General features: G+C 42.3%; 2 long non-coding RNA genes across 3 annotated transcripts in view; one reads left to right on the top strand and one right to left on the bottom strand.

Annotated features, from left to right (window-relative positions):
- Positions 1–11732, top strand: part of LOC308472276 — a 20250-nt gene extending 8518 nt beyond the window's left edge. Inside the window, exons 3-4 of the long non-coding RNA XR_013983400.1 lie at positions 7715–7748; positions 9336–11732. This is a non-coding gene — a long non-coding RNA (uncharacterized lncRNA). The remainder of the gene's footprint in view (positions 1–7714; positions 7749–9335) is intronic.
- On the bottom strand, positions 7687–26709 carry LOC308472264. 2 transcript variants are annotated; one of them, XR_013983386.1, is made up of 5 exons: positions 26554–26709; positions 22606–22663; positions 20224–20406; positions 17176–17417; positions 7687–8444 (listed from the first exon to the last, which is right to left on the bottom strand). It is a non-coding gene; the product is annotated as an uncharacterized lncRNA (long non-coding RNA). The 2 variants fall into 2 exon arrangements; XR_013983387.1 differs by lacking the exon at positions 7687–8444 and adding an exon at positions 14918–15375 and having other exon boundaries at positions 26554–26706.

Raw genomic sequence — 26709 nt, 5'->3', positions numbered from 1 at the left:
GACATGAATCCAGTGGCCAGAGAGAGAGAGAGAGAGAGAGGGAGGGAGAGAGGAGAGAAGGGGAAACAAAAGTGAATTTCAGAAAGGAAGGCAGGGAGGAAAATAAAGCGGAAAGGTTTTGCATCACAGGTAAAACAAAGCTTCTCGAGTATTTGTTCCCCCTCAAAGAGATATAGCTGGGCAGAGAACAAAAATATTTTATAGTAATTACAAAAGTCTGCTGCTGCCAGCTAAAGTGTGTAGTCCTCTACCCAGAGGCAGAACTTCATTTGAGACCAGTCTTCCTAGAGCTAACATAGGACCGTGTCGCAGAGCCCCTGGAAAGTAGCTTTCCTTCACCACTGGGTCATCACAAAGCACCCTCTATGCATCTACTGTCGGGAAATGACTCAGAACTCTTGAACCCCACTGCCTCTTACTTTGGAAATTAAGAAAAAGGGCCAATATGAAAAGGGAGAAATCTAAGCATCTTAATGGATACCGACAATTCCCCTTCCAATGGCTTTACTGGAATTGCCAGTGTTTAAATTCAATGAAGGGTGGAAAAATAATGTTAAGAAAAGCTCATTCAACTTTAAAAACAACAACAAAAGTCCCATTTATATGTGCCTTGTCTGCTAACATTTTAGGTATTTGAGAGAGAGAGTAGGTGCAGGCCATGTTTGGGGGGGGGATGATAGAAGCTACTAGGGAACCTCCAACATTGTGGGAGTGAACTTCTACTGATGCAATGGGACTTCCCTCTCCCCTTCTCCTCTCTTAAGTATCACAGCTTTGCTCTGGAGGGTCCCCTCAATCCTCTGGAGCAGATTTAGGGTTACACAGGGGAAGGGGGAGGTCTCGTTGCATTAGCAGAAATCCCTTCTGCTGACAGATGGAAACTGTGTGCAACCCATCAATAACAAGAGAATGCATCCCCTCCCCGAGCATGTTACTTCTTTGGTGAAAAACTAGCAATCTGCTCTGTAAGACACAGCTACTGTATAATGAATTTGTGATGGTGGCATGGACAACTTATTTAGATACATGGCATGCATACATACAAAACTGTCTTCTGGATGAGATTGGCATCTCCTGGCCACTGAGTTCAACAGGTAGGCACACACGAAAGTCAAGATGGCAACATGTTATGTTATTTTCACTAATATGTGCATTTATTTATTTTTATATTCCCACCTAATATACTGTCAGGATGCTGTCAGCGGCTCCCAGGAAAGTATAAACATAAGGGAAGGTTTCTTACCATCCCTTTTTATTCAGTAATTACAGAGAGAGGCTATAGAACCCAGCCTCTTGGATAACGGCATTGTCCCAAGTGAATTTCGACCCCCCGACTCTCCCACTTGCTCATTCATCACTTCTACGGGTGCTGTTATATGCCCTCTGTCTTCTAGCTCTTTGCTCTCCTACTTTCAAGGCTCACCGGGTTCGGGGGGCATCTGGAAGGCTTTCCAATGACACCGTGTCCATCAGCTATCACCTCGCTTCCTCCTCCTCCTCTCCTATTATTTCCCAACTTTGCCCTTCATCTGCCTCTGAGCTGTCACCTCCCGCAAACCACTGTTGTAAGTCTATGCTGTCTTCCTCTTCCTCCTCCCTGGATGGGTCAGGTTGGGGAGGCGATCTCTACCATTCCTCCTCTGTCTAGTCCCTGACATATACACATTTTTGTACATATTTTTGGGTTGTAGAACTGCATCGCAAAATTCAGAGAAGTGCAAATAATTCCTGCATTTCACGTTAGTATTGTTTCAGGAAGCATAGGTTAGGTAGGATTGCAGTAAAATGTGAACCATTTCTCTCATTTCAATAATAATAATAATAATAATAATAAAATAATAATAATAATTGATAACAATGGAAATGTCTGCCAGTCTTCATCAGGAAGCTGTTCCAACCCTGCCCTAACAATTTAAGTTTGTTGTTATCAGTTATTTTTAGATGCCATTTGTATTTATTTATTTATTTGTTTGTTTGTTTGTTTGTTTCACAACATTTATATGCCACTCGATTGCAATAAAATCTCAAAGTGGTTTACAAAAATAAAAAATAAAAATTATCTGTAAGAAATCAGTAAAAAAAATCACAACCCCTTTTCACACTGTATCATCTCTTTCCTAAGTGGTTGAAGCTAATTCAAGGCCTCTGCAATGAACTGAAGCCTGCACTTCTCTTGATTAACTAACAACCTAGGTGAGGTAAGATGGGCCCAGATTATTGTTAGGTTTCCCCTTTTTGGGGGGTGGAGCTCAGACACAGAAGCAGAGTCTCTCTGCCCTTGAGTCTGAGCCCCTCCCTGTGGAAAAGGGTGCCTTGCTGGCTGCAGAGACATCCATCTTGCAGCAACAGGCACCCACAATCCTGAGGGCAGGTTGGCACCCCTGCCCTCCAGTGTTCTTAGAAACCAACCATGTTCACACACACAATCAGAAATGTGTGTTGGCAGGGGAGATTTATCATTTACAAAACTATGGACCTGTATCCAACAGGAAATAAAGCATTGTTTCAAACAACCATGTGTGGGTAGAAGGACATTTCATGTACAATTAAAGGTTCTGTCCCTCTCCTCTCCCTGCATGGCCAATAGCCTTCCCCAAAATCTTTTTTGGGGTTCTCCTAACCCTCCAGAGCAGATTGCGGGGGTTGCAGAGGAAAAGGAGAGAAGTTTTGTCACATGAGCAGAAGTTGTTCCTTTCATGTGATAACTTCACCCAAGTCAACCCAAAGTGTCTTTTAAAAAATAAAATCCAAAAGCTGAGAATACAAATGGAATTACAAAAACTGGATAAGAGATTCATGAGTTCTAGATTCCCATCCCTGTACTAAGTAATAACAACAGGACACCCACAAATTACTCTAAGCTTTCCTTTCCTGGGCTCTGATTTAATCTCTCCTTTTAATTAGTTCCCAGAGCTGCACATTATTTATAGGTTGTGTTTCCATGTGCCTTGAAAAGTCTGAAGCTCTAACCTATCTTGCTTAGACAAACTAATCCCCCATTCCTTCCCACTCTGTTGTATTCGCACCACAGACACACAAGAACTGCCTTATCACATGCTGAGTTGTTTATAAAAAGCAGAACATGATTCCTCCAGACTTAATTACAGTCATTTGCCCAGGTTTTGGCATGTCATGATCTCAGTCAGTACTGCGAAGCCTTCTCTGGTGTCTGAGTGCTATAAATATTTGCATTACAGGTGGCTCTTCAACACATCTAATAGAGACTTCCTTGTATTGTTGATCGCTGGGTGAAGCTGCTTCCAGACACTTTGTTCTTCCAGTAGTAGAAGCAGTAAAACTGTTAAACTGGGAAGGAAAGGGCATTTAACAGAAGAGAAGCCAGCCAGCACAGGGGAAGGGTGTGGCTAATGAAAACTGTATGTGTGAAGGGGGACTAAATGTGGAGCAAAAGAAGCAGCAATTCTGACAGAGACCAGGCCACATGGGAGCCACTTCCTCAAGATGCCCTTTGGTTGTTATAGAGGAGTGAGCTTAGAGGGATATCTGATCTCACTTTGAGGCATTCCTCACCCAATCTAGGATTACACTTCATGCACCTGATGAAGTGAAGTGTGGTTCATGAAAGTTTATATAATAATGAATATATTAACAGAGTAATTCCAAGCCCTGACTTACAATTGCAGAGTGAGTCTGGATGAGACTGAGGTGTCCCTCCACCCAGCTCTGCCCAGTGGCCACTGGCAAGGGGAGGGGCTGTCTCTGCCCCTTCATGCCCCTGCCCAAAACTTTGGGTAGAACTGATGGTATCCCTGCTGGTGGTTGCTAGCATAATCCCCCATATGTGCCATTCTGGAGTGACAAAGGGGCAGAGCTGTGCTAGTGAAGGAATGTCTGGATCCTAAGCCAGCCCTGCTGCTGGCAGGTTGAGATGAAGGGCCCAGACCACTGAGCCGGCATAAGAGAAATAAAATATATTTGTCTTTCCCCACTCACTTCCACCCTAGCTGGCCTAAGTTTTACTGCTCTGTTAAGCCCCACTGCTGCCATGATGAGCTAAGAATTTCATCATTAGCCTCTGAGGCTCAGTTGTGTTTGCTACCACAGACCAATACAGCTATGCTTCTGGAAAGTTCCATATGTATCTGTGAATGATCAGCACAGCACTGAGTCCCATTACATACACAGAACAATTGGTGATAACACAGTTGCTACTATCTCAGACCATGTGGTGGGCCGAACTATATCTTTTTATTGGCGGGGGGGGGGGGGAATGAACGAATTCCTATGCCCCACAAATAACCCAGAGATGCATCTTAAATAAATCACACATTCTACTCATGTAAAAACATGCTGATTCCCGGACCGTCTGTGGGCCGGATTTAGAATACGATTAAGCCACATCCAGCCCCCAGGCCTTAGGTTGCCTACCCCTGATCTAAGTCAACACCACAAATGATGTGTGGTACATAGGAGTATGGCGGGGAGGGAGAATTCCCTGGAGCTGACATGCCTTCCTAGATACTGTTATACAGGGCTTTTTTTCAGCTGGAACTCACCAGAACTTTGTTCTGGCACCTCTCAGATAGGTGCCATTGCCATTATAAGAGAAGAAGAGAGGCATTCATGGTGAGTCCTATGTGCAGGTTCCATGTATGTGTAAATAAAGTCATGCCTAATGGCACCACAGTCTCCCTTGACCTTCATTTCAAGAAAACCAAACCCTGAGTCACTGGAGGCTCCTGGACATTGGGGTGTGCACAAAAATATTTTCAGTTATTTGGAATTTCACAAGCCTTGTTTCCTAAAGGTGCCCATGATTACAATTCATTTTGGGGTGGGGGTGTCACGTGAATTGGCCAACAGCTCCACAGAGATTCCATTGCAAAGTGACTGCAAAGGTCATTTTGTGTGGTAGGGGAGAAAGAGCTGGACCATGAATGGCTCATAGCAGGATGAATTTCGTAGTCTTTTTCCCTCTTCCCTGGGGGACCAAAACATACACATGCCATTTGCTCTGATCAAGGTGCTGAGCCCGAAACCAGGGGATGTAGTTCACACCACACCTTTGTTGCCTGCTGTCTGTGAATGCAACAGAGAGCTTCTTTAATCTCTTTGTGCCCCAGAGTCTCTTCTGTAAAATCAGGGTAATAGACTTCCCTACTGTTTTGTGCAGATATACATTTCTTCATGTTTGTGAGTCACTCAGATATCCCAGTAATGAGGCCCATAGAAGAGCTCTAGACAGAGCAGATGCGTTTATGGAACTGTGGCACAAATCCCCAGTCATCATTACCCAGAAAAAAACCCTGCTGTTCCTTTTCTATTTATGTTTCTTTTCTCTCTCTTCCCACCCACCATCACAGTCCCCCCCCCAGTCCACAAACTTACCTCTCTGTGATTCAAACCATAGTCTTTAAAATGTGCATTATATTGACATTTATATAGTACATTTCTTACACTTACTCTCAAAGCTTTTTACAAAGCTATGAATTACATACCTGTCACCCACTGAATTCATTCATGCAAAAGAGAGGCAGTCATTACATGCTTGGCAATAAAACTCATAATGCCACCCACCATTGAGCTTTTATATGTGCACACCACAGATATAAAGTTACCTCCGTGCCCTTGACACCATGAATACATCAGAGGAGGATAAGCACATAGGGAGTTAATGATGGACGGGAGGGACAGGGTCTCTAGCCACTCTGAGATGTGAATATGAAGCATATATTTATTCATAAGTGGCTATGGGTACAGGTTTAAAACTGTCTGATTAATGGCCAGGTGCCTTTTCCCAAATTGGTGAAGGCTACTGAGCATGATACACTACTTTGCTTTTATATCTCTCCCTTCAATCAACAACTCCAAAGCACTTTGCATGCACTAATTAATCCCCACGTTTATGTACGTGAAGATATCATTTGCTTGCATTGAGACTAGCTCAAAGCTAAACACTGAAATAGGGAAGGCAGGTGGAAAAGGACTGCATGATCAAGAAGTGGAACCAATCCCAGGCTCTGGCCAGAGTGAAAGGCGTGCAACCTCAGAGTAGGTCCGAGAGAGAACTCTCTCTCTCTCTCTCTCTCTCTCTCTCTCTCTCTCTCTCTCCAGCCCATCCCATGGGCAGAAATTAAGGACCATTCCCCAGCACCATATCATTGTTTGTGGTCACTTCACCTACTCACCCTCAGTTAAAAATGGCCTTACTTCAGAGTCACTGGTTAGCAGTTCTGCCAAGTTCTGTTCTCAAGTTATTGTTCTGTTGCAACTTTAGGTGTTGGTAGAGCAGGAATATTGGACAGGATCTATAGTCAAACAGGGAGAAACCCATAATGGCCCAGAAGCACCGACTTGCACCCAAGATTGTGAGGGCCCAGCACGTGGCCAGGGGCAGAGGAAGAGGGGTGCGGTAGGTGCGGTCCGCCCTGGATGCCACCACTGGGGGGGTGACAAAATGCTGGGTGGCACTCACCGCGGGGCCTGCAGCGCACCCAAGCCACACGTCTCTCCTAGGAGAGACGCAGTGGCTGGAGCACATGCAGGCTCTGCGCTGCCCAAACGGTCCACCTGCCGTCTCCCCCTCAGCTGTAGGGCAGCTGAGTGGGAGGAGGGAGGCAGACTCCAGAGGCCCCACGATGCGCCCTGCCCCTTGGCGCCCCGCCCCAGGTGCCCAAGCGGCTTCCTCTGCCGCTGCATGTGGTGGCATGTGTGTGTGACATAATGTGTGCATCATGCATTGCATGTGTTTGACACAAAGTGCCCAGCACACAATACGTGAGCGACACTGCATCATCGGGAGAAGGTTGAGTGTGAAGCCCAGCGTGGGACGGCTTCAATGCCTGGCGCCTCCTCCTCTCCTTGTGCTCATAAGAAGCTGGCCACTGAAGCTGCTCCACACTCAGCTCTGCCCTCACCCTCCTCCACCCCCTCAACATTGAGGGGGCATGGCCCCCTCCCAACGGATATTGGGTGGGCCGAAGACAGCTTGGCCCCGGAGAGTTAGCCTCCCTGGCACAGCCGCAGCTCTATCTCAAAGAGCTGAAGTTGGTCACCACAGACCCAGTTTCTATGCAGGGTCCACTGGAATGGTCTACGCTGGGGTGGAACCCTAATACCCAGCAACTTCCAGTGCCCAGCCAATAGGCTGAGCATGAAGTTTCAGCCAAAAGACAGGCTGCCCTCTGCACAATCCACGCTCTGTGGTAGCACTAACCTTTATTAAGACCATGATCAATAAAGCAGTGGGCATGTTTTACCTAATATCAGTGTCTTGTGGGCTTCTCAGAGGTATCTGGTTGGCCACTGTGAGAACAGGATGGGCCTTTAATCTGATCCAGCAGGGCTCATCTTATGTTTTTATCTACTGCAGCTTGTGCAACAGGGCCTTTCCTTCCTCTACAGTTCCCTGCAGCCCTTCCACATGCCCCCAAATTCTACGCTATGCAGTTGCTTGTGTGAATCCATGTTGATACCATAGTGTCCAGATTTGGCTCCTCAAAGAAAAGCCCATCGAAACTGTAGAGCAAAATTTGTTGGGAAATTACAAATAATTGAATGATTAATAATTGACCATTTGCAGGCTTGTTTTGCAAGTTTAGTTTGGGTTAGCTATGGTGTTTGATGAAAACAGAACAGTATCAATAATTCACATATCCATCAAACACAGAAATATTAATATAACCTCTAAGAGGAGTTCCAGTTGTTTTAAAAAAAAACTTTTGATATTTTCATTTATTTTATTTATTCACAGAGCAAAACCTTCTAGTGAGGACAACAAATAACAGGTAAATAATCATCTCATCACAGGCATATTGGTTTTGCTTTCAAGTTTCCAATAGTTTAAATTGGTGATCAGTGGGTACAACCATTCCCCTGTGAAACTTCAATGCAAACACTGTATCCTGTGGCCTCAGACCAGTTTATTTGAACGATCACTTTGCCTCATACATACCTACTCAATTGCTTTGATCTATGGAACTTGCACTTTTACAAATGCCACATGTTTGTTCCACATCTGTGAAGACTTGATCTTTCAGTGTGGCAGCACCTATGCTTTGGAACACCCTGCCCTCCCTTTGACAGGCACCATTTTTTTTAGATGCCTGCTAAAAAAGAAAAGAAAAACTGCTTCATTTCAGCAAGCCTACCCAGAAAACAAATAGCTATGCATACTTGTTTTGGGGTGTGTTTTTTGTGTGTGTTTTTTTGTTAATTGATAATAATAATTATTATTGATAATTATTTTATCTTTTGATTATGCAGTTCACACATTTTGCTAAAAAAAATTCAAATAAAGAATACCCATCAATAATGCACCAAACGTTCTGTGAGCTTCAAAGCAGATGGGCGTTTTTGTCATTCCCACAAAAGACTGCTGGGTTCTCTTCCGAAAATCATAATCTTGCCGTAACCTTTCTCCAGATGCAGTGCGTTTTAGGGCCAATAATTGAACGTTATGTTCCAAGTAGTTCTGTGTTTTCCTAAAGGGAACAGAGGTACACTTTAATTCTGTAGACCCATAAAGAGCAACTTCTGTTTTATATGCAACAGCTTTCAAACATGTCAACTAAAAGACAAGTAACAGATGGGTGATGCCACTGTAAGGACCCAATGAAACAAAAGGTGACTGAAGGATGAGAGCGAGGGAAAGATGAGGTGCTGGAACTGAGTTCCTGCTGGGGCAGGGGAAGCCCTGTATATATAACTTTCAAAGTGGGGAAAGATAATGAGATGATCTCATCATTACAGTGGCATTTTATACGGCTACATTCTTTAACCTCTCAGTAATTTCCATGTTATGTTTCAAGGAATGGGATTCTCCTTGTTCAGCAGGATAGGGCCCTCATTTTTTAGTACCTTCTCTACGCTAATTAGCTACAGGCAGTCTTGAGGCCATCTCACCAAAGGGAATGAGCTATGTGTTTCTGGTGCATTTAACTACCACAGTGGGCACACATAGAAGGCACTAGACCTTTTACATGCAAAGCATGAGTTCTACTAATCAATTATGCCTTTCACTCAGTACATACTTCTAATCCTTCCTCTTCCACTGCATTTTCATAATATCTGATGCTGAGGTTGCCTTGAGATAGGAATAAGTCAGTGGTAGGAATGATACATTTCTGGGCCGGCAGTCCCCCCACCTCAAAAAAAAGCATTGTCGGTTAGAACAATGTGTCCTTCCCCCGCATCTCATTCTCTTTGAACCACACTGAGTATGTGTGTTAGGAATTATTTCTTTCTACTTCACTTCCAAATTAACATTTTCATTTCCATCTGTCAAAATGTGGGGCTCTCTGAGATGCAAGATATTGTCTTGTTAGTGTTCCTGTCATAATCATTATATCTCCTCTAATTCTTATCCTTTACAGGCTGCCAATGGTACTGAATGCTGAAAAGCTGATAATAACTGATCCAAGTCTCAAAACAACAGCCACCATTCTAGGGGAAATCTGATTAAATATCAGATACTTTAAAACATACTTTTTAAGCTCCCAGCAGAAGCAACCAGGTTTGGTTCTTATGGTATTTATGTTATTTGCAACACATCAGAAATTGCCTATATATATTAGGGCCCTCAAAGGAAGAAGTGTCTTATTACTGGTTTTCATATCAATAGGATATGTTTCTCAAGAAACCTTCATCTGAAACCTTAATTGGAAACTAAATTGTAGCTTTTTGGTCAGAGGACAGTGGCAGACCTTGGAATCTATCTGTGTGGTACCAAAATTCAGTGCCCCCCCCACCTCTCATGCTCTATTCTAAATCTTCATTGTGGTGTCCCCAAGGCCCTGCTCCCCTAAATCCACCTTTGACTGTAGAGGAAGAGGAAGTTCCATTGTGTGCATGGGAGTCTTGTGCAATCAGAGCTGCAGCCCTGAATATAACCCAGAGTCGGTACTTGCATTCCAGTACAGGTGAGTTCCACCACTAGCACTTTTAGGAGCTAGAACTGGTGCCGTTGGTCTTCAAAGAAACACCAGGAAGACAATAAAGTGAAGACCTCCAGCTTGGAACTATTCTACACAACATTTCTATCTAGGCATGGAGGAAATGGCTTATCTTCCAAACGTAGAACCTGTTTACTATGGAAGACGGTAAGGGGCAATCAAAACTGCAGAAAGCAGGTAAAACCAGCTCTAGTTCATACGATGACAAGTTGCAGGAAATGAAAGGGGTAAAAGTGAAGATTTATGGGAGAAATGGTGAGTGCAATTACTACGTGTGCTGTATTGATTTAAGAGGATTGTACTGCTCCCAGATAGAAATGGCTTTTATGTGTTTGGGCCTATCCCTGACAAAAACACTTTCTTCTCTGTTGACAAGGCCTTGTTGCTATGGAAATGTACGGCTGGATACAGGGGCACAGGCACGTTTTGATAACACAGGCCTAATGGATGTATTTTTGCAACATTCACAGCTCCTTTCTTCTTATTTTCTCCTGAGCAGACGACCATTTCTTCTATTTGTTGCCACTTGATGAAAAAAATGTCTCTCTCTAATCTTTTAATTTAGCTTAGATTTCCTTCTCCTTCCAAGCAATGCAGTCTGGCAATTAAACTACTTATCTAGAGACTCCATGGGGGGCTGGTTGCCTGTTGCCTATTTTTCCTGTCTGTGAATCTTCTTACAGATGCCTTCTCATTCTCATCGTTCTAAAAGCATCATACGTCTTCTGGCTTCTGCTTCATGAAGGGTATGAAAGACCAGCCATATTTCTGATCTATAAAGATGCCAGCTAAATCGTAAACAATATCATGATGCCCTACATGTACAGTTACACAACCTTTGACATGTACTTTGCTTCTTCATGAAAGATCGGTTCCTCAGAATAGTGCAGAAAGCAAGCAGGGAGAAGGGGGACCAGCTGTTTATAAAGGATTTGGTGGCCAGCCAACTGCCCTCCACAAATGCCCCGCACTTGGGTATTTTGCAGAGTACAGTGGTACCTCGGGTTACATATGCTTCAGGTTACAGACTCCGCTAACCCAGAAATAGTACCTCAGGTTAAGAACTTTGCTTCAGGATGAGAACAGAAATTGTGCTCCAGCGGCGTGGCATCAGCAGGAGGCCCCATTAACTAAAGTGGTGCTTCGGGTTAGGAACAGTTTCAGGTTAAGAACGGACCTCCAGAACAAATTAAGTACTTAACCCGAGGTACCACTGTATGACACAGATCCACTTTCAAAATGCAATAATCAGAAATTTGAAGCTGTGCATATATTAGCAAAGGTATTGTGGTATGAAGCTATCCAAGTTGGAAGACATACATAATACACACATAAGAACATAAGAAGAGCCTGCTGGGTCAGGAAAATGACCCATCTAGTTCCTAGAGAAGTCCACTAGCACAACCTGAGCGTAAGGGCACTCTCCCCTCCTAGGGTTTCCAGCAACTAGTATTCAGAACCATATTGTCTCTGATAGTGGAGGCAGAACATAGCTATTATCACCCTAGCTAGCAGGACCAGTGGTCAGGGATGGTGGGAATTGTAGTCTTAAAACATCTGGAGGGCTGAGTTTGAGGAAGCCTGCACTACATGAAGAAATGCTTTCTTTTATCTATCCTGAATCTTACAACATTCAGCTTCATTGGATGTCCATGAGTTATAAGAGAGAAAAAGTTCTCTCTATCCACTTTCTCCATGCTATGCATGTTATGCACTTCTATCATGTCACCACTTAGTTGTGAGATAAATCAGCCTCATATAACCAGCATGCTTAGCTCTAGTTAAGACCATAGAGAAGCTGTTTTCCTAGACTTAACTAGGGCACATCCCTCACCTTGGAAGGAAGGAAGTCAAGTTTCTTTGCTTCTCTCTCTCTCTCTCTCTCTCTCTCTCTCTCTCTCTCGTCTTTTCTTTTAAAAAATAATAATATTTATTAAGTTTTCCAGTTTAACAATCCAATAAAGGCCACATTAAAGACATTCTGAATTGTAAAATCATCAAACAGTCCAAATATTAAGCCAAATCATAAATCTTTGTTTGACTTCCCATGCTCTGAGGTCGGAGGATTGCCATAATCTCACATTTGCCCTGCTTTCTTAATTAGTCCAGGTGGTTCCCATAAATCAATCCGATGTTAATCCTTCGTCCGTTTTCACAGCCTCTGAGTTCATCCAGCAAGCGAATTATATCAAAACTCTCTCTCTCTTTTCCACCATGTAACCGAGCAGGAAGGATGTCTGGGAGATCACTCCAAGTGTGGCTTTAGCAAATCCATCTTTGTGTTTCTATACAAATAATTTGGAAACACTTAGTCTACTGTGTGAACTCTTTGTGTAATGGAGGTCAGGACTTGATTGCTCTAGGCTCAGACTACATGCATGGCTGACAAGTCATACTCCTCAACCTATAGTACTGAGATGCTGTCTAGTCAGAGGGCTTTTTGATATTATTATTCCTCCTAACTTATAATGAATAAACTTGGCTGCTGGGCTTTATTCTTCTAATTATTTTATAATATTGTCATTGTAATTAAAGGCAGCATTGCAAAAGAGCATATTTTTTAAAAAAATGTTTGTTTGTTCAAGAAATTTCTTTGGGGTTCAATGACTCCAAAAATACCCTGCCAAAAATGCAACTACAAATGAATGAAGATGAATTTGGTATTTCAGATTTTGAGCCATACCATCATGTTTACTTATTGTCAAGTATAAAATATTGGAAACCTATATCTGATGCTAACTATCTAACTTGGGCAACTTTAGACTATACACATACAACACCTTTGGTTGGTTGGACCAAAGATTAGGATAAAAATATTTGAGAATTTGGGAGACTCTTGAAACAAGTCCATTAGAAAGATATGGAATATAATGCCTAATAAAAACAAATTTGATCCATTTCTCCATACTAAATTAACTTCATGGAGAAACCCAATTTTAAAAACTGTGGGAAAAGATGGTAATATGGATAATTATTATTTTTTAAATGATATTTATTGAGAATTTTAAGGTTACAAAGAAATAAGAAGGAAAAAACAAGAGAAAGAAAAAAGGAAAGAAAAAAGTAGATAAAAGTAACAATTAAACAATACAAATCAATAAAAACCAAAGTCAAAAAGAAAAAACAAAACACACAGTACATCAAAATCAAAAAGCAAAAATAAACAAAAAATTTAAAAACAAATCCAATATTCCCAAATCCTTAACTGTCATTACCTTATTTCATCGACCTCCTCACACCTCCCTTCTTTGTATTCTAGTTATTAATTATCTCAGCAAATCCTTTCCATCTTTCACAATATTCTGTCATTAAATTACCTCAATCTATTTTAACCTTATCTTACCATAAAAAATCCTAAAACTTAAAACTTAGAACTTATTTATACCAAATTCTCCTAACTATTACATATTCTTACATAATTCTTTTTAACATTTCTGCTAAAGCCCAATAATTTCATTCCAACATTTTCCTAATACTCATTAATTTTACAATACTTTTCTAAATGAATTTTAAAAACTTTCTTCCAATCTTCATCCATCGTCTCTTCTTCCTGGTCTCGGGTTTTGTCAGTCCTTTCTATCCCATCCATCTAGTCCATCAACCTGGTGACCTTATGTCCGAGGCTCTTAAGTCTCTTCCATGTCCCTTCCGCAGGTCTTCTTCATATTTATACCTGTACTTTGCTTTGTCTTCTGCTCCTTTCACTCAGGGAGACTCCAGCTTGACAATATTTTTGTCCCTTCTCTACAAGTTGGCCCCTTTTCCATAGTCAACACTGAAATCCACATGGTATTTGAAGGCATGTTTCAAGGCCCCTCCAAAGTTAAAGGCCCCCACAACTCCGAGCTCCCCCCAGCCCAAAGCCAGACTTGAAAAATAAAAATAAAAATCAAAACATCCCTGCATAGGGGGGTCCATCCAGCCCCCCATCTCCAAGCCAAACAGGACTCCATCTCTCCAAATCTGACCCCTTCCAGGTTCATTCGTCAAATCCAACAACTCATGTTCCTGCTGGGCCACAGCTCCCTCCATCTCTGCCACCCGAGGTCCGGCAACAACCTCCTCCTTCATCTCATCTGTCAAAGCACATTCCTGGATTAATTCCTGAGTGGGTTCTATATAGTTACCCACTGCCTGTCCAAAATCACAACAGTAATCAAATCCATCTTCTCATGTAACTGTTCCAATAAAGCACTTGTCTTGCAAAAGGCAAGCACCAGAGACTCCGAGTACATTCTTGTTCAAGGTCGAAGTCTGGTCCCACGATCTTAATCTATTACAGCTGCAAAGCTTCCCAGTTCGCTTTTAATAACAGTTTCACAAGCTCCCTCTAGGGGAGACAATTTCTATTTGTATCCATCCTTTTTAAAAAAAAAAAAAAAAAAGCAGATCTAGCAACAAAGTTTTCCTTTTTCGGATATTTTGTCAATATTTTGTTCCTTTTAAATGCGAAGGGGAACAATGGAATCAATATGTTTCTCTTCTTTTAACTATCTGTCAAAAACATTTGTCCATAGTCAATGAATTTCCCCAGAACGTCTATCCTGACACCCCGCTCCCAGGTTCAAGACGGTGGAAAATTGCCTTTCTTTACTCTCTCTTCTGCAGGTTTAAACAGTCTAAAAAAAGGTTCCCCCCTCTTCTCCTGCTTCCAAGGGGGGTTCAGTAATTTTAAATGATGGAATTTTGGTCCTTTACAGACAACTTTCTAAACTCTAGCTTGCCGCGTCTTTGCTTCAATCTATCTACAAAAGCGGAAGGCGGACTTCCTGTTTAGACCTTCCCGCTTCAATGCCAAATTAAAAAATTTCTTAATCCAATTTTCTGTTCTACTCACGGGCAGTTGTTAAAAATCCAATTGTCCACAAGGAAAAGTCAGCGCTCTCCAGCAACAGCAATGCGGCTTCACTCCGTGAAAGAAGCAGTCGATTCAAAGCACCACGCCACTCACCCCACGTTGCTCCGGATCCCCGAAACCGGGGTTCCCCGCGAGTAGGGGGGGCGCAAAGGTGCCAGCCGAATCCCACGTCCACAGGCTTCTCCCACCTGTGGTTTTTGATGGGTCTCCGCCTCGCCGTGGCGGTTCAGACCCTGTTTTCCATGGAGCAGATTCCTCCCGATCGGAGGAAATCCGCCATTGCCAGAGGCGCCAACCCAGAAGTCCCTGGTAATATGGATAAATTAGGTGGAAGCGGGCATATTGACTTTGGATCAACTGATGGATGAGGAAGATGAATTTTATATGTACAGTGTTTTAAGAAATAAATATCATGATCAGATGCATCCCAATGGCGATAACTGCAGCTACAACATCTTGTAACAACAGTGTTTGGACCAGCAGCTTTCTCTCTTGTGGGTGGGGAGGTGACTAAAAACCAGTCCTCCTGCCAGGGAAATATCTCCTCACTGATCCAGTGTAAGATATTCCACCTTCTTCTTTAGCAGAGTTTGTCTTTTCATCCTGCGAAGTAAACACACACACACACACACACACACACACACACAAAGCTTTAATAGTAGAAAAATGTAACATAGTAACATACTAAGAGAAATGAAACATCTTGAGGTAAGTGACAGTTATCCTTTTTTAACTGACAACCTGAAGGGAGGGGCCAATTCTAGAGTACAGCATAAAAGCCCCGCCCACTAGAGGCCAGGTATTCTATTAATCAAATTTGGCTTCCATGCTTTTCCTACATTCTCAGCTTCTGAGACACAGGAGATATTAGAACAAGTGGTCAAGTCTTTTGAAAGGGGAAAAAAAAGCAATCATTTCCTATTTGTTATTAATTAGTAAGTTTGATATACAGACTTTAAGAAACGATTGGAATAAAGAATTGGATGTTCTCTACTACCTAGACAGTGGAACAGTCTCTTAGCTTCTGTAGCAAAGGTATCGGTGGATCTCAACAGAAAATAATATTTGGAATCTATTGGACAACTCCGTTGAATTTGTATAGAGAAGGACTGTCTAACGCAGCTCATTCTTGGAGAAGTAATAAGGATAATGCCTCTTTGAAAGATACATTCTTACAGTGTCCAATTCTCACTAAGTTTTGGGAGAAAGTGTTAGACTGTATAAATATGACTGTACAGAAAAACTTAAAAAGCACTCCTATGCAAGGAAGAAACTCTGAAATAAACCTATAGCTCTACTAAGTGTAGTGTGAGTCCAGATCCTGCTAAGATTTGCAGACCTTGGAACACAGCATTCTCCTGTATGAACTTGCTTGGAGTTTAAGATCTGCACCAGAGATCCTTCAGGTTTCCTTTGCCGGGTGAAACCAGGCAGGTGGTGACCAAAGAGAAGACCTTGTCACTCTTTGAAGAGTGTCCTGGGAGACACCAACTCATTCAGCATTCCATAGACTTTCATAAAACGGATTTGCTCACTGGTGCCTTAAATGGCTCTTAATAGTTCTTTAATTTTATTGTCTTAGCGCTATTTAATTGTATTTTATTATTTTAAAATGTGTTTTACTTCTGCTCTTAAATTTTATGACATTTTACGAGGTGGTAATTATTTCTTGTTCCTGCTACCTTTATTTGTTATTTTGGGTATGTCACTTGGTATATTATTTTTATTGACAAATCTGCTCATAAACGTTTGAAATAAAACAACTAGGGGTGTCACAGAGTTTCCAGAGTTTTTCACCATTAGGGAGTTACAGCACCTGCTGGGCCTGTAGAAACAGATATGGGACAGGCATTTATATGGGAAACCCAGCCAGATGGGTGAGGTATAAATAATAAATTATTATCAATTATATATATATATATATATATATATATATATATATATATATGATTGTGTATACCTAAATGGTTCAATATACTGTTTCTATGAAGTAATATAATACTAATTTTAAAATATAAATATACCAAATCATGCAAATCTAATTCCAGTAACACTTTGCTAAAGTTGTGCTAGTCTACAACTGGACATGAGCTTGAAAATACCCCTTAATGGTGTGAATGCACCTATTTCATTTCCTCCAGAGAGGTTTTTCTTCCTCTCTCATAGTACTAGGAGCTGAGCTCATCCAATAAAGATGATTGATGGGAAGTTCAGGACAGAGAGAAGGAAGTACTTCTTCATACACCATATCGTTCAGAGGTGAGGAACCTCAGAGACCTGGAGGGCTCCATTGGCCTCCAGGTCTCCTTGACTGGCCTTTGAGACTCTCCCCAGGCTATATGCCAATCACACCACCTCTCCCCAGGATATACCCCTCAATGGCCAGGATCAGGGGCCACATACCTCTCAATGCCATCTGTTGGGAAATGAGAGCAGCAGAAGGGCTATTGCCTTCCTATCTTGCTTGGCTCTTTCAGAGACCACTATGGGAAATAGGATGCTGGACTAGATAGCCCTTAGGTCTCATCTGGCAGGGTGCTTAGATTCTTAACTGTGGTGGGATTATTATGATTTGATCGGTCCTATGAATCCGTTACTCATTGCTTCGGTTGCTGGTAAATGGCTGGTGTCCTATAGGCTGCTACCTGTCAGAGCACAAAGAGGCAAGGAAGAGCATGTCAGATTAGCATATTGGATTGCAGAATTCAAAATTTACGCCTTTGATTTTTCAAAAGTTGACTGGGGTGTGTGTCATAGCTGTCAACTTTTCCCTTTTTTTAAGGGAAATTCCCTTATTCTGAATAGGATTCCTCACAAGAAAAGGGAAAAGTTGACAGCTATGGTATGTGTGCGTGTGTTACACACAATGGTTAAAACACCCCCTCCCCAAAACAAAACCAGTCAGAACTCAAATGTTCTCAGATTCAAAATATGGATTTCTTTCCTTTCTTTATTTTGACACTTTCTCATTTTAACTCTAGTTACAGATAGGTAGCCGTGTTGGTCTGCCATAGTCAAAATAAAAAAAATCCTTCCAGTAGCACTAACTACCAAGAACTAACTTAGAACTAACCAAGAACTAACTTAGTTGGTCTTAAAGGTGCTACTGGAAGGATTTTTTTTCATTTTAACTCTGTAATAAATTCCCTCTATGTCTCTGCATATTCATATTTGGTCACTGTATCAAGCAGATGCCCTGCTTCCTATGATATGCTACTTGTCCTTTCATAGATTAAAAATATGATATGCACACATTTATATGTAGAAATAACTCTTTCATTTGCTCTTTCAGAAAGTGCAGATGAACTGATGCTCATAAATACCCTATTAAGGCTGCCATCCTATGGAGAATTAGGTGCACCTAAGCCCGCTAATTTCAATTAACTCTGCATAAGATTAATCTGGAAACAGGATGCAAAAGCAGGAAAAAGAAAATGCACAATTTTTGCACATGGGCATTTTTTTTTGTATTGTTCCAAGTGGGAAAGACTCTCTTCTACTAGTTATTTGATGGAATAAATACAGGAGGTGTATGTTTTATTTATCTATCATATTTGTATCCAAGGTTCTTGGGTGGTACATATGGAAATTATGCTGTTATTTTAACAGTTTTTTTTTTTTTTTTTTTTTTGAAGTAGGTTACAGCACAGTTCAAACCAAAGAATCACTGGGGTGAGAGCTTGGAATAGGCAGATCTTGGGCTGTCTTGGTTCAGATGGGGCTAGACCAGTGTAGCTATCTCAACCGGGTTATGCTGGCTCACCCAGAAGAACTTTCACTTAAGTCCAAAAGCTGGGCATGTAGGAGGTGGGAGACTTACACCTATTCCAAACCAATTTCAGTTCAGACACATGACCTGGTAACTCAGGGGAATTTACACTAGTAAAAAAGGGTGGTGTAAGTCAAATTCTGTTTCAGAGCCTTGCTTTCCTTCTGCAAGGCTCAGGTTGGCTCAGCAAGCAGTACACTTCTCCCAAATGGAGTTTGGAGTAGGGTAATTTACATCACTGCAACTTAAACTGGTGTAAACTTGACCAGCTTCCTTTACTTGGGAATGCTCTGCTAGGAAATGAAGTGGTTTCTCCTCCAAGGTTGCTTACAGAGCTTCATGGCATGGCTTCTCTCTCCTGCCAGTCCAGGTTGGACATCACACTGGTTGTACTTATCAATGGACAGAAAAGGCTATACTCCTGGGCCAGTGAGCCATTAAAGTCAAAAGAGCATTTGTCCACGTTAAAGAGTGGCATTCTGGTTACTCTAGCTAACAGCTTTCTGTCTTCCTTGTTCAGAGAGAGTGTTGGGTGAAGCACACTTCTTTCCCAGAGGCACACTTCACTTCTACATCTGAGATGATTTACTTTAAGGGCAACATGTGAAATGTATGATCACATTTGGATTCATTTAATATTTTGGGGGGGGGGGGATTCCAGGAGCTCCCTATCCAGTTTGAGACTACAGTGAAGGAAGTGGGATTGACTTTTCTCTTCAAACTGTTTTTCCAACACCCCTCCCCTCCCTAAAGCTGCTATTTCCTCAGGAGGGAAGTTGTGGAGGGCTATAACTAGCAGTTCCCCTTCTAGGCCAAACAGTAGCTCTGGAAGTATTTACCTCCACCCATTACAAAATGACACAGCAGGAGTGCCAACTTGTCCCCGCAACCATGGGTGCCTGGGGCCATGTCTCTGGCACTGAAATTTGTGGGTACCCAGCCTCTTCATGGGGAATTTTGTGGGTGCTTACTCAGGGAGTTGGCACCTATGTGACACAGTATGACAATTATGCAAGAACTCAACCTCTATGTCTGTGTGTGTGCTTTCTCGGGTGGCGTTGTGTGCAAGTTCTGTGTGCACGCTGCTGTTCCTCACTGCTCCAACCAGTTTCAACCGTCACTCCATCACCTAAGTTTAAGGTGCTTCAGAGTAAGGCCCCAGACAACACGCAGCCTCTTCTGAGAGAAAATACTTTCTCTTCCTTTCTAAGGCCACATCCGCACTATATAGCTCTCACAGTGGTTCAATAGTAACTCTCTTTTCACAGGAAATCCAGCTTTGCAGCTTTGTGAGGAGAATAGGGGCCTCCTAACAAATCTCAACACTCTTCCCAAACTACAGTTCCCAAGATTCATTGGAGGGAGCCATGACTGTTGAAGTGGTATAATAATGCTTTAAATTTCTGGTTCAGATGTGGCTTACAACAGGAGTGCCTGAATGATCCATTAACACCCGATGCAGCAATGGCAGCCATTCTTCATTGTAGGGCCTTGTGCAAAATACATTTTGTGGGGCTCTCCCAGTTCAGCCATTTGCCTTTCAGTCTCTGCTTTCGTTTTATGCTTTGTGGCCCTGCTCTCACACATGCTTTTTTACATTACCTGCCATAATGCAGCAAGATTAAAAAAAATTAAAAAGCTAGTAATAATGCCATATGATGTAGTTCCATATGTAAGCTTACCACTTAAATCTTACATCCAGAGAATATCCCAAACAGATGTGGACGAGAGGGAGCGCACACAAAGCAAAGCAATTCCATCTGTCACCTCGGTCCGCTCTGCTAACAGTGACATTTATATATGGTAAGCCCGTGTTTCTGGAAACATCCACAAAGTTCCACTTTGGAGAGCAATCATTCGAGAAACTGTAATAAACCAAAAGTGCACACCAGCAGTAGGAGAGCCTTTACATTACCACTCTGCTCTTAAACATAAACAACTGAAGTGCTGAGGGAGGGAGGGAGAGAGAGAACAAACAGTAGCTAGCACAGAAAAGTCTACAACTGGCGATGAGGACTCTTCATGGCAAAGCAGCCAGAAGCACTCCAGAACATAGCAGGAAGTCAGGATGCATAGGACATGCAAAACCGATAACACTATGTCAGTGCATGTCTCTGGGAAATTCAGACATGGCGCATATCTGTCAGAGAAAAGAGAATGCATGACAAAATTACTGTATATGATGGTCTTGCAGATTTGGCAGGTGGTCTAGAGCCTCTGTACACCACACACCTTATGGGGTCACTACTGTACTGCAGAGATTTCAACAAGAACATAATCCCTGCCCCACACACTGAAGGCTTGCTGGAAAGAAGTGAGCCCCAAACAGCTCATTTGTTCAGTGACTTAACAGTTGGGAATCCTCCCGTGCTGTGGGTGCCTTGTAATTATTTCATTTATTCTTCACGGCGCACGAACCCCGTTCTGTCAGCATGCCGCACAGATTGGCAGTCGTAGTTCTCGGGGCTATGGAGAATGCGCTCTGCGCGGCTGTGCCGGGGCCTCTCTGCTTTGTGGCTTAGAGGAGCGCAAGCAAGCTACAGCTGGTGTCCCCAACTGGGAGCTGTAGGCGTAAGCGTAAAACACACTGTTATGACTGGAGGTGAAGTGTAGCAGAAGATGATGATGTGGGATGGTTGAGTGGGTGTTTATTAGCTTTTTTTAACCAGTTTCCTTCCACTGTTGTACATTTTTAAATACTGTGCTGCCTCATTTAACTAAACGGCCCTAGGGAGAGCCAAAACATTTGGATAATCAGATGCCGAGATAGGCTAACACTGATCATGGCAGTATGTAGAGGTCACATAGGAAATTTCAGCTATCCAGGAATTTTGGTTCTGTGAGCTACGTGTAACGGAGATCCGACTCTGAAATGTTTCTTTCTGCAGTAACTGAAGAGACAAGACAAAGCTATTTCCCTCTTTAGAATTCTTTTTTCCCCCTCCCCTGCCACCTACTTACAGTTTCTGTCACAAAAGCCATGAATTTCTAGGGAGTTGCTTTGTTCTCTGAGAGAAGGTAGCATAAAACGGGTGTGTGTGTGTTCTTAAATGTATTACATTTCTCGTCATCCTTGCTTTAGTTTTTTAAATGAATTTATTCGTTTATAAAAAAATATTTATAAACCATCTTTTGGTCTTAACAAAGCCCCCAAATGCAATGCGTAAAAGTGAAGACGTTAAAGGCAACCGTTAAGAGTGAGAGAAATTGTGTTTATGGGTGTGGGTGGGTTTAAGTGGAGGAATGTGCGCAGGTGTAGCCTGATTGAGGGATGGGTGCCTTAGTAGGTGTTGAACTTCTGCAGGTATTGAAGAATAGAATCCCATCGTATGGATTTTGATGCACTATCAGTTTTATTGTTTTCTACACAGTGTTTACTTTTGATTTACTTGTAAACTACTTGGGTGGGTTTTTGCCCCAATGAAAAGTTGAACATAAATAGTTGAAATACATGAAGAAGAAAGCCATTTTAAAACAATAAGCCAGATGAAGGACAGACCGGAAAATATCTTAGAACCATGAGGAGCAAAATCAAAGCATCGTTGAAACTATTGAAAGCTATGCAGAGCCAAACATTTTTACTGCCGTTCTAAAAGTAGGCAGCGATGGAGGGCTGGACTCCTACAGTCAAGGGCCTGTCCTCTGTTCCCACCAAACTCACATCCCAATGTGGTGGGTCACAAATTTCCTCCTTTTTATTCCGCACTCTTAGGCTACAACTACACCAAACCTTCAAAGCGCTATTCTACTTCTAACAGTCATGCATGACAAAAGAATCATTGGAACTGTAGTTTGTTAAGGGTGCTGAGAGGTATTAGGAGGCTCCAAGTCCCCTCACACAGCTACACTTCTCAAAGTATTTTAACTATCAATTGCTCTACTCAAGGAACTGTAGGAATTGTAACTCTGCATGCATGGGAGCTCTCAGAATTTGCATGAGTAGGGACATACAATACAGAGGTGCCTTTAGGTAGGTTCTGTGCAAAATTTCAGGAGGATAGACACAGGGTTTAGGGAGTGATGAATTTTAAAAAGTGTAATTGAAGCTTTTAAAAACAACTTACTTTGTTTTCTGCTCAGTCTGTACTGAAGTCAAAGTCTTTCTACATCCTCCCCAAAGCACTGTGATTTGAAACAAAAGGGCCGTCTTAATGAAGTAATTCTGTCCGTCAGAGTTGTCCATTAAAGAACCATACTCCTCTTCAGGATTCCCCTTTCCTCTCTGCCTGGAAATTTCTATTTATAGAGAATTGGGGGGATTCTGGGGGTGGTGATTGGGGGGAACAGGTACCAACGTCCTCCCAAGTGCTAAAGCAGCTTCAAAGCCTTGGAGCTAGCCTGCTTCACCTTGGACCACTTCTGATTCTAAAATAGTCTGAATATCTCCAGGCAGATATCCTGACCTTGTTGCTGTTCCTTTATGTAAGGCTAATGCACAGTATGCTTTTAACAGTTAAGACTTTTGCATTTACTAGGGGCCTTACTTCAGAAGCTATGTTATTCATCTCGCTTTCCGCCGTGACAAAATAATGTAATTTACGTAATCTAGTTCATAATTTACACCGATGTTATACCTTAGGTCATTATGTGATTCCGCCCCATTCATTTCCATGCAAGGACAATGCAAGGCAAATGGAGGCAAACATAATTAGTTGTGTATCATTTGTACACTAGAAGCAACAGCAGCAACAAAATGCCAGTTGTATTCACTGGACTGATTTCCATTTCAGAGATGGGACGAACAAGGGAACACTAGCAATTTCCACTCCTGTTTCTGTTCTCATAGTAATTTCCCAACATTCCTAATATTTACACATATCTACCAATAAGTCACTTATAGTTTTGTTCTTAACTTGTTGAGAATTGTCTCTGAAATTTAACTTCAATGTGAGTCTCTTGAGCTCATACCCCAAATAAATGGATTCTCAGTCGCATTACATATGCGCCACAAATCACAGCATTATAATTCAGGACATATCCAGAGAAGAGCTTCTGGTGTTCTGAGTTTGGCTTCTTTTAGGGCCCAAGATAAGCCCAGGAATTAATTAGCCACCACCTCCCTTGCTTCCTGCTTTTACTTTTGATTTTTGTCTTCTGCCACTGTTCTCTATGCCTACAATGGCCTCCTCATCTTTATCCCTTAGGATACCTCTTTTAAAATCTTCCTTCTTGAGTTTCACTCACTTTTTTTTTTTTACTTTGCTTTAGCCATACCTGTCAGCACAGTTAACCATGCTGTAGTTAACCCATTCATCTCTGTTCCTTTTTCAAATCCTTTCTTCCACCCCCACATTACACATCTATAATAACAGGGAAGCAAACATGTGTGCAAGTGCACTGATTTCACCTATTGATATATTTTTCAACAGTATATACAAGACAACATATGATTGAACAAGAATAAAACTGTAAAGCCTCATGGTAGAACAAGTGAGAAATGCTGAAAATGGGGGGGGGGCAATACAAAGTGTGCAAAAAGCAACATTGCAGCAGTTAAAACCAATTAAAAACCATCTGCCAAGATTTCAAAATACATACACAAAAAAGTTGTTAGGCAGGAGAAAAGGCCACCTGAAAAAAGGATCTTTAATTCTTGGTGAAATAGCAAGTGAAGGAGCCAAAGAGATGTCTCTGGGAAGGGAATCCCATAGCATGGGTGCTGCCACTGACAAATCTCAGTAAAACAGGTGACAGAAGAAAGGTGCATCAATTGGTATTTCTAGATGGGGAGGAATATATGATAGAACATGAGTTCTGCATGTGCTTCAAGAGTCCACTAGTTGGTTCTGCCACATTCACGTGTCTGAAAGATCATCTCCATCCCTACTGGCTTTCTTGGGTGTTAAGATCTGCAGAGGGGCTCTCTTGGTATTCCGCCACCCTCACAAATGTGGGGAACAATGGCTCAGAAAAGGGCTTTCTCTGTGGCAGCTGCTAAATTGTGCAACTCCCCCCACCCACATAGTTGCATCTTGCACCTTCCTTGTACAGTTTTCACCACATGCTGGCCTTTGACAGTCAGGGCCGTCTTACCCATAGGTGCTAGGGGTGCGGGGCACCCAGGTGCAGGGCACTCAGGGGCGCCAGGCCGAAAGTCTGGGGCTGAGAGTTGTGTCCAGGGAAGTGCCCGCCCATTGGTTGGAGCGCCGCGGCAGGCCGCTCTGCTGCGCTGCAAGTTCGGGGGTGACCAAGCCAGCGAGACGCTGAGGTGGCCGGCCAGCTCTGCCCTCCTGCGCGCCTGGGATTGGGCAACTGGGGGGGGGCACCAGGTGGATCTTTGCACCCCGGCGCCGCATATGCTTAAGACAGCCCTGTTGACAGTTAATGTCTTTTATTTTGTGGGACCCACTTCTTTTGGTAAAATTCATATTGTTCTGTTCCATTTAGAATGGTGTTATACTTGTTTCATAATTGCTAACACCTTTATCTGTTCTTCCAGTTGTCTATTTTATGACTGTAATCCACCTTGGGACATTATGGTGAAGGGCAGGTTAGAAATCTTATAAATAAACAAGTAATGTTTAATAAATTGCTTTTATCTCCCATAATGTGTGAAGAACCCTCTGATAGCAATCATACAAGGAGCAGAGACCATGATTAGTAGGAATATAAGAAGCTGTATTAGACTGAGTCAGACCTTTGATCCATCTAACACAGTGTTGCCTACACTCAGGGCCGGCCCATGAGGCCAGGTGAGGCATCAGGTGGCAGGATCCACCAGGACAGCAGATCCCAATGTCAAACTTTCTTTCCCCCTTGTTCCTGATGTGGTTCTTTCCTCACCCCATGGGGAAGGGGTCACCATGCTGGGGTCCCTCTCAGATGCCAATATGCCTTTGGCTGGCCCTGCCTAAACTGACTGGCAGTGGCTCTCCAGAGTTCTTCTTCTGCCATGCCTGGAGATGCCAGAATTTGAAACTGAAGCCTGTTGCCTGCAAAGGATGTCCTCTGCCACTGAGTTATAGCCCTCTTCTGCTTCCATGTTTTATTCAGCTGCATGCATTTTTTATTATTATTAAATGTTAAATACTTGTAGTAAGTAGCAGTAGCAGCAATTCGTAACTTGGGGGGCCACTTGAGAAGATATCCTTTGTGTTAATTTCACTCCTAAAGGTGACCTGTATAACTCTTTTAAATAAGCAGAAATAAATTAATTTATTAAACTATTTCAAAACTGCCCTTCATGGAATGTCACCCTCACATGGCAGTGTGTAAGAGAATAACAGCAAAATATAATGCCATATAAAAGCATAGATTAAAACCACACTGCACCCTTAAAAAAAAAAAAAAGCAGTAACAATCCAAACTTAGGTGTTAATTAAAATCACATATAAATACTTTTCCTAGAAGCCAGATAGGAATGTATGTTTCTTTAGGGTATGGGTCACTGTGCTCTCAGGACAGGGCTCAAACTCCCCACAAATCAGGGCTTTTGTCAGCTAGAACTTGCAGAAACTCAGTTCTGGCACCTCTCAGATGGGTTCTGTCTCCTCTCAGGTGGTCACCATTGCCATTCTAAGAGAACAAGGGAGGTGTTCATGGTGAGTTCTGCCACCTCTTTTTCTAGAAAAAAGCACTGCCACCCATCATTAACAAAATGGCTCCACCTCCTTAGAGTGTCATCTGTAAATAATATGCCAGACATGTTTCTTTCTTCCCAAGCAGGGTGGGACGTAACTTATTTCCTAATTACAAAGGAATATAGGATAAAAAAGAAATTATGACTGCCAGATGGTGAATTGCTGCTTAGCAGGAACAAGCAAGGAGAGGACTCAGTCAATCACCGGGTAAGTGATAAGGCAGCACAGTGAACTACCAAAGAAAAAGGAAGCTCATTACACCAGACACTAAATTATTCTTATAGAGACTTCTACTTCTTTCCCTGCTTCTATTTTTTATTCTAAGCCATAAAGCAAGCAATTCCACCAAGGCCCTCTTTTAAATGATTAACATTTTCATTTTAACTTTTGTTTTTGATTGTATTCCAGCCATTAATCTGACTTGTGTCTTACCCTGCCCTTCTCTTCTTCCCTTCTTTTAAACAGGCTTCATTCATCTCAGTGTGCTTTGCAAGCCATGGTAGTCTGTTCTGAAGGTGTGGAGCAACACTGGGTTGCTATGGCAATGTGGGCTTACCACAGAGCAAGGCGAAAGCTGGATTCCACCGT

The sequence above is a fragment of the Podarcis pityusensis genome (assembly GCF_964106645.2).
Source record: "Podarcis pityusensis genome assembly, chromosome: 2".
NCBI lineage: Eukaryota > Metazoa > Chordata > Lepidosauria > Squamata > Lacertidae > Podarcis > Podarcis pityusensis.
This window is presented reverse-complemented; position numbering and strand designations above follow the sequence as displayed.